This window comes from Bufo gargarizans, chromosome 10 (assembly GCF_014858855.1).
Source record: "Bufo gargarizans isolate SCDJY-AF-19 chromosome 10, ASM1485885v1, whole genome shotgun sequence".
Classification (NCBI taxonomy): Eukaryota; Metazoa; Chordata; class Amphibia; order Anura; family Bufonidae; genus Bufo; species Bufo gargarizans.
In genome coordinates this window covers 73,799,007-73,808,611 of record NC_058089.1, presented here as the reverse complement: position 1 = coordinate 73,808,611, position 9,605 = coordinate 73,799,007, and positions in this window count along the sequence as shown.

Genomic DNA, 9,605 nt, shown 5'->3' with positions numbered 1-9,605 from the left:
TGAAGATGCCACAATATGGCTCAATCTTCAAGCGGATCCGTCCCCCATTGACTTTACATTGAAAGTCTGGACGGATCCGTCCGAGGCTATTTTCACACTTTTTTTTGCTAATATAATGCAGACGGATCCGTTCTGAACGGAGCCTCCGTCTGCATTATTACGATCGGATCCGTTCAGAACGGATCCGATCGAACGCTAGTGTGAAAGTAGCCTTACAATGCGTCTTGGCCATTTTAGACATAATACAACTGGATCTGTTTATTACGGATGCAGACAGTTGTAGTATCATGACGGAAACGTTTTTGCTGATTCATGACGGATCCATAGCATTAAAATATACTATATCTTGACTTTGCTGCAAAGTCCCCCGCTGACCATTGGCTACTTCAGGTCACTGGATTAGGACTACACCATCTTGAAACTATAAATTCACAAAAAACATAAAAAATCAATACATGAAAAAACAATACCATCTAGGGATGAGCGAATCTATTTTTGGATGAAACATCCAAAGTTGATTTGCATAAAACTTTGTTCTACCATACAGTATTAGAATGTATTGGCTCCGATGAGTCAAAGTTATTGCTTCTTGAAGTCTCACGAGACTTCGCGTAATAACTTCATAAATTATTTATTTTGCACTGTAAAAAACAAATCCCGGACTCTGGTTCGGTTTCAAGGTACCATTTGGAACTAAACCCAGTTTGGGAAATGTTTTTTTTTACAGTACAAATGAAGCTATAACTTCGGCTCATTGGGGCCAATACAGTATTAGAACGAAGTTTTATGCGACTCGACTTTGGATGTTTCATCCGAAGTCTATTCGCTCATCCCTAATACTATCCCACCATCTCTAAGACCGATTTATTGCAGAAATTGGATCCCTAAGTCAGCGTTTAAGCTCTTGGGTGGATGAAGTACTGCAAAAGAGTTTAAAGGAAATCTGTCACCATTCCTCCTGTGGTGTCCAACCTCCAGTAATTTCCGTGGCCAGCCTGTAGTACAGTAGGGAGGGGTGCAGCCCTGAACTCTCCGCACCACTGTCTGTACTTAATTGCATGATCAGTCCGAAAGGGAAGGCCAGCAACTGGATGACAGTCCCTTCCCGACTAGGTTCTGGGCCCTACAAGGGAAAATACAAATGGAGAAAATAATAAATGTAATTACAGACAGTCAAAACCAGGATTGGATCAGAATCCAAAAGCAAAAATAAAAAATCAGGCTTTGAGTCCAAACCATAGAGATACATCAGAACCAAGACAAGATACAAACAAGACAAGTCAAATAATAGACAGAGTCAGAGCCAGGAGATAACATCAGGCAATAAACGGCATTCAGGAGCAAGGTCTGCAACAATACGAAAAAAGTCAGTGGGCCAGACATCCAAACAGACTGCTAGTGAGGCTGAAACAAACAATCACAGGCAACCATTGCAAGCAGCTGCCTGTTTAAATCTCCCTCTGCAGACAGCATGTGAAGCTGGAGCTGTGCTTGATTGGTCTGATGCCTTTGCTCCCTGATAGGCCAAGCAGCTCCCATGTCGGTGGGGCTCGCGGCCACGGCAACAGAATGTCAGGAGGGACGGGACCTGCCATGGGAGCACCGCCAGGTGAGTTTATAATAATTTGCATTAAGAAAATTGCTTTACGGCAGCCACATGGGCCATAGACATAATGTACAGGAGGGGACCCTATCTAATATCCGCACCATCGCATTTACAATCACGAAATTTGGCACACAGATGTATCGGGTGTCCGGAAAGGTTTTAGCACTCTAGGACGTACCATTCCTGAGATATTTCACAAAAATGCAGTAGCCAATGAAAGCTTGGTCACATGACCATTATCAGCCAATAGAAGCTCACAGGTCGTCCAGCCTCCACATACAGTTTAACTCCAGGTTTCCATAACAACCCAATCTGTCACCAGGATAATCGCTATTGAAGTAAAGCCATGGCCTAATAGCACTTATTTCCAGATGTGCCTTTTTTCCAGCAATAGATGTCTTTATCCCCTAAAAATCCAGTTTATTTGGTATGCAAATGAGCCAGTAAGGTGCCCAGAGGGGTGTCACTCTTGCAGGAAGGAGGCCAGACACGCCCCCTGCTACAATGTGTCCACCTTCAAAAGACTAACTTAAAACCACCGCCCCCAGGTCCCGCTAAGCCACGCCCTGATCCGTTTAGGCCATTCCCCTCCCACTCCTCAGCGGATGGGGATTGAAAAAATGAAGGTAAAAATCAACTTCTGTCAGCTGCAGGGGTGGGAGGGAGGGTTACTTGCTCCCTGCAGCTCACACTCAGACAGCACAGTGCTGCTGTCTGAGAATGAGCTGTTCAAAAGGACATCCTTGTGTCCGTCCAGGCTCTGCACCAGACGGAGGACAGGGAGTCTGAAAGTCGGACTGTCCGACCTGAAACTGGACCTCTGGCCACCCTAGGGGCATGCAGCTGTGGAGGTCACAGTTAAGGGGATGGTCGGCTATGGAGGTTAGTGTTATGGGGCAGATTGCTGTAAAGGACACTGTTAAGGGGGTGGGCCCCTATGGAGGTCACTGTCAAGGGGGTGGTGTGCTATGAAACTCACTGTTAAAGGGGAAGGCTGCTGTAAAGGTCAAAGTTAAGGAGGTGGGCTGCTGTGGAAGTCCAATTTTAAGGGACGGGGCACTGTGGGGGAAGAGGCCAGTGTTAAGGGGTGGGGGGCTGTGGAGGTCACTTAAGGGGGCAGGGTGCTGTAGATGTCACTGTCAGGCCTCTTTCACACAGGCATCCCATATTTGCTCCAGATGCGTCGCTTGTGCATTGCGGGAAACCCGCATATGTGTGCACACAATTTTTAGTCAGTTTTGACTGCGATTGCGTTGTTCAGTTTTGTATTTTGCATGCGCATGATAAAAAACTGAATGTGGTACCCAGACCCGAACCCAGGCTTCTTCACTGAAGTTCGGGTTTGGGTTATGCGGGCCGCAATACACGAACACCGTACGCGGGGCAGCAGATCGCGGACCCATTCACTTTAATAGAGATTTGACGTAATCGCGCTCACCACTTTTTGAGGGTTTCCACTGTATGGGTACGTCAAGGTCTTTTCAAATACAAAATGGTGCCTAAAAAACATTCTAGCACAATCTGCCTCCAAAATCCATATGGCGCTCTTTTCCTTCTGACCACTGCCACATGCCTATTGAGCAGTTTACTACCACATATGGGGTATTTCTGTAAACTGAAGACTCATAGTAATATATATTGGGGTTTATGTTGCTGTTAACCCTTGCTATGTTGCCTAAAAAAACCAAAAAAAAATCTACCAAGAAAATGAAATTTTAAAATTTCACCTCCATTTTCCTTTAATTCTTGTGGAACACCTCAAGGGTTAACAAAGTTTGTAACATCAGTTTTGAATAATTTGAGGGGTGTAGTTTCTAAAATGAGGTAATTTATGGGTTATTTCCATTACGTAAGCCCCTCAAAATCACTTTTGGTGCTTAAAAAATGGTTTTAGAAATGTTGAAAATTTGAAAAATTGCTTCTAAAATTCTAAGCGAAATAAAATGACATTTACAAAATTATGCCAACATATAGCAGGCATATGGGGAATGTCGACTGATAACTATTTTATGAGGTATTACTATCTGTCTTAAAAGTAGAGAAATTCAAATTCTGACATTTCTCCAAATTTTTTATAAGTTTTGGATTATTTTATAAATAAAGGTAAAATATATCAACTCAAATTTACCACTGTCATGAAGTACAAGGCAAAATAAAAAACATGTGAGGTAGAAGCCAATTTTCTTTACTTTGGGGGGGGGGGGATTCCTTCCCGACTCCAATCAGATAACTCCCTGGATCAACAACCCATCTCTAGTAACTATAACCTGTAATATTATTGCACTCTAGAAATACATCCAGGTCTGTCTTGAACTCTTTTAGTGAGTTCACCATCACCACCTCCTCAGGCAGAGAGTTCCATAGTCTCACTGCTCTTACAGTAAAGAAAAGTTTGTGTACAAACCGTCTTTCCTCTAGACGCAGGCGATTTCCCCTTGTCACAGTCCTGGAAATACATAGATAATGGGCGAGATCTCTCTACTGACTCCTGACATATGTATACAGTGCTGTCCATAATTATTCATACCCCTGGCAAATTTTTACTTAAAGTTACTTTTATTCAACCAGCAAGTAATTTTTTTGATGGGAAAAGACATAGGTGTCTCCAAAAAGATAATAAGACGATGTACAAGAGGAATTATTGTGGGGGGAAACACATTTCTCAGCTTTTATTTACATTTGAGCAAAAAATACAAGATGTTACGAACTGTGGAAAATCTCAGAGGACGTGGTCGGAAACCAAAAGTGACACCTGTGCTGGCCAGGAGGATAGTTAGAGAGGTGAAAAAGAATCACTACCAAGGCCATCCTGGTGAATCTGGGCTCTGCTAGTGGCAATGTCTCAAGGCAGACAATCCAACGGACACTGCACTGCTGGGTTCCACGGATGCAGACCAGGCACACAAAAGCTCGCTTGGCCTTTGCAAAAGCTCATCTGGACAAAGAAGAAGACTTCTGGTCTTCTGTGTTATGGTCAGATGAAACAAAAATATAATTGTTTGGTCACAATGATGTTTCCTTCATTTGGCGTAAAAAAGAAGAAGCCTTCAACCCAAAGAACACCATCCCCACTGTCAAACATGGTGGTGGGAACCTAATGTTTTGGGGGTGTTTTTCAGCCAATGGACCAGGGAACCTAATCACAGTAAACGGCACCATGAAAAAAGAGCAATACATGAGGATTCTCAACGACAACATCAGGCAGTCTGCAGAGAAACTTGGCCTTGGGCACCAGTGGACATTTCAGCATGACAATGACCCAAAACACACAGCAAAAGTGGTGAAGAAATGGTTAGCAGACAACAACATTAACGTTTTGGAGTGGCCCAGCCAGAGTCCAGACTTGAATCAAATTGAGAATCTGTGGAGTGAGCTAAAGATCAGGGTGATGCCAAGAAGATCCTCCAACCTGAAAGATTTGGAGCTCATTGCTAAAGATGAATGAGCAAAAATACCTGTGCAGACCTGCAAAAAGCTGGTCTGCAATTATAGGAAGCGTTTGATTGCTGAAATAGCCAATAAAGGCTTTTCTATTGATTATTCAGAAGGGTATGAGTAATTTTGGACTGGACACTTTTTGCTCAAATGTAAATAAGAGCTGAGAAGTTTTTTTTCCACAATAATGCCTCTTGTACATCGTCTTATTATCTTTTGGGGGACACCTATGTCTTTTCCAATCAAAAAACTACTTGCTGGTTGAATAAAAGTAACTTTAAGTAAAAATTTGCCAGGGGTATGAATAATTATGGGCAGCACTGTACTTAATCTGTTCTGTTATACATGGACTTATTGTGCATCAGACTTAGTCTCAACAGGCTGTCTAATACATAGACGCGTTTATCTAGTACACTTGCTGTGCCATTCATACTTCATTTTTTACATTACTGATCCACTTATTGTACACTATGGCCAACAGTTGCTTAGGCCCTCAAAAGTTATGGGCACTGGCAAAAATGTTGCTGTATGCAGCATAAGTAGCAGCAGCAGAAGCAAGGGTGCTAGTAGCAGTAGCCGCACCAACAGGCCACAGCTGCCACAGAGGCAACAGATATATACAGTTGCAATAAAAAGTATGTGAACCCTTTGGAATTATATGGATTTCTGCATAAATTGTGTCATAAAATGTGATCTGATCTTTATCTAAGGGCTCTTTCACACTTGCGTTGTCCGGATCCGTCGTGTACTCCATTTGCTGTAAGTGCCCGCCGGATCCGTAACACCGCAAGTGAACTGAAAGCATTTGAAGACTGATCCGTCTTCAAAATGCGTTCAGTGTTACTAAGGCAGCAAAGACGCTATTAAAGTCCTGGTTGTCATAGTAGTAGTGGGGAGCGGGGGAGCAGTATACTTACCGTCCGTGCGGCTCCCAGGGCGCTCCGGAATGACGTCAGAGCGCCCCATGCGCATGGATGACGTAATCCATGCGATCACGTCATCAATGCGCGTGGGGCGCCCTGACGTCTCTCTGAAGCGCCATGGGAGCCGCACGGATGGCAAGTATACTGCTCCCCCGCTCCCACTTTACCATGGCAAGAGCCCTAAGAACAACGCAAGTGTGAAAGAGCCCTAAGTCACAACAATAGAGAATCACAGTCTGCTTAAACTAATAACACAGAATTAAATGTTACCATGTTTTTATTGAATACAAAACAAACAATAGGGGGCACACCTATGAATATCATAAAGGAGTGCAGGCCTTGGTATCAAAAGACAAACATGATCTAAACCAAGTAAAGAAATGCCACAGCTAGACCGCACCTCCAAAAATAAAACATAATTTATTGAAACATACTGATTAAAAACATAAATTCATGGAACATTCCGCATAAAATCTATCAAATAATATACGGTACTTATCAGAAACACAGTGGTGGCACATAGGGAATAGAGACCCACGGGGGGGGGAGAAAGCCCTCACGTGTATCGCTAGAGCATGTGCTAGCTTCCTCAGAGCGATACTAGCGATACGCGTGAGGGTTTTCTTTTTCCCCCCTGTGGGTCTCTATTCCCTATGTGCCACCACTGTTTCTGATAAGTACCGTATATTATTTGATAGATTTTATGCATTTGCATGTTACATTCTTGACTATCTTATATATTGATCGTTTGATGGTGGTACCGGATGTATTTTGCACATGATTTTACCCACGAGTGGGAAATGTTCCATGAATTGATGTTTTTAATCAGTATGTTTCAATAAATTATGTTTTATTTTTGGAGGTGCGGTCCAGCTGTGGTATTTCTTTACTTGGTTTAGTTCATGGTTTTTATTGAACACACCATGTAAACATTCACAGTGCAGGTGGAAAAAGTATGCGAACCCCTAGACTAATGACCTCTCCAAGAGCTAATTGGAGTGAGGTGTCAGCCAACTGGAGTCCAATCAATGAGATGAGATTGGAGGTGTTGGTTACAGCTGCCCTGCCTTATAAAAAACACATGCCAGTTCTGGGTTTGCTTTTCACAAGAAGCATTGCCTGATGTGAATGATGCCTCGCACAAAAGAGCTCTCAGAAGACCTACGATTTAAGTGAAGTGTGAACTGAGCCTAATAGTGATGCACAGTCATTCTACAGCTAACAGAGGCATTCTAACATGTGTTTCCACTGCCAAACGTGGATTAAAAGAAGCTCTTTTTTTCTCCACTAATTTATTGGTGCTGCTTCCATGTCCTTATGTTGTTCCACTAAAAAGTGTACAGGATTTTTTGACCCATAAGACGCACCCCCCCCCCCCCCCCCCAAAAAAAAATGGGTGAAAAATGCCCCTGCGTCTTATGGGGCGAATGCTGACAGTTTTACATCGCAGGCTGCGATGTACGAGCGAGCGGGGAGGGACTGGGAGGAGGAGCTGGGGTCCGGCAATAGCGGCGGGGCGGTGCAGTCACTGTACTATAGCCCCGCCGCTCCAGTGCTGCACTATACAAATATAAAATGTCTTATTCAATTAAAAGTGATTAAACATGCCCCCCCACTCCAAATATTACCATATATCCTAACCGCTTCTGTAGAATGCAGGCAGGCAAGCCGGGCGGGCGGCAGCTCAACTCCCTGATGTCACGTGCCTGCGCCGCCTACTTTATAAATGAAGCAGGCGGCGCAGGCAAGTGACGTCAGTGAGTGTACAGTGTACAGAAGCTGTTAGGATGTATGGATGTATAGTAATATTAGGAGTGAGGGGGCATGTTTAATCCCTTTTAATTGAATAAGACATTTTATATTTGTATACTGGAGCGGCGGGGGATCTGTGGATGACAGTTTTATGGGGAACATCCGTGGATGGCACTGTTATGGGGTGGGGGGTCTGTGGATGGCACATATATAACAGTGACACCCACAGATCCCCCATAACAGTGCCATCCACAGATCCCCCCCTGTAACAGTGCAAGCCACAGATCCCCCCCATACCAGTGTCCGTCATCCACAGATCCCCCCATAACAGTGTCCGTCATCCACAGATCCTCTTTTAAGGGCTAGTAATTTAGAGCCCTGTAAATGTCTTTCCAGGAGAAAAAACACATGTGGGGTATAGGAGTGCAAGAAATTGTAAACTAGGACTCTTTTGACTTTATCATTGAGACCATGTAGATTCCACAATACTATTTTGAATTGTAAATCAGCCATTTGGTCGTACATAGGGGAGAGGACACTGCCACATCCACAGGCCAGGGGAAGACGGTTGTGATAGGGCTGTGATGGCTAACCTCCGGCACTCCAGCTGTGGTAAAACTACAACTCCCAAGATATACACTTGTGTAACATCCCGGAGTATGTTACCAAACTCTTTCTCCCCGCTACAACATGTTAGGTGTATGAAAATTGTCATCTTGTGTAATCATTAATGTCATTTTATGTATTTCTAGGCCTGTTTTATATATTTTGCTGTAATTTCCCTGTACACCAGCAGGTGGCAGCAATGTGTTCAGCAGGACCTTAGCCAGTTTAGTATATCTAGGCTGGAATAGTTCATTCCAGTTTAGTCCCCCTCCTCTGTGAGCAGAAGTGGGCCGGTCCCATGTCCTGTCTTATGAGGAGGAGAAGGAAGTTCTAGTGTAGTGTACCAGCCACCCCAGCTAGGGGAAGGTTGTGTTAGTAGGAGCTCCCAGTTCTAGGGATCCCAAACCAGGACCCTGTCTCGGTTGAGACCAGAGAACATTCCCAGCCTGAGCCGTCAGCCTCAGCTGGTTGACCAGAAAGCAGCACCTCCAGTCCTCCAGGAAGAGCATTCCTTGTGAGCATAGCTGTGAGTACATATCCAGAGTCCAGGAGAAGCCAAATTCCTACTCAGCTAGTCAGGCCCATACTAAGCAGAAGATAGACAGAGCAGAAGATAGATACTTGCCATATTCTCCAGGCATATGATAAGAAGCAGAAAAGATATTTATCCCTTTCACATATTGCCAATACCTGCTGGGACCCAAGACTATTGCTGTAACTCGTATGGATTTATGCTGCCATTAAGTAAAGACAAGTTTAAATTATATTACAAGTCTGGATATCATTTACTGCTACCAAAGTTCCTCAATTATTCCTACTAGCAACACTCAATTTATTGCAAGTGAGCCAGGGTCCAGGAGTCCAGCCGTACCCAGGTAGGAGACATCGTTGACATTACACAGAGACACTATCCCCACTCTGGCATTCCTCGCCTGGTACGTGAGTTATTACATCTTAAAGGGCCCTGCAACAGTACCCTGCGCACACTGCAATTCACGAACAAACCATAGACTTATATACCTCTATCCTGACCCACTGCATAGTTGGCCACCGTACCACGGTCCTGCTCATTGCACTTGCTTGGCTGTTTTTCAGAACTTCATCAAAATGAATGGAGCATTCTGGGAGTCGTAGTTTCACCACAGCTGGAGTGCCGGAGTTTAGTCATCATAGCGCTAGGCGATAGAGAGGAGGGAAATCTATATCCCATAACCACTATGTTAAACTCTCAAGTGTGGAAAAATCCTGCCTCACACAAACTGGAATGGGGCTAGGTAAGAATA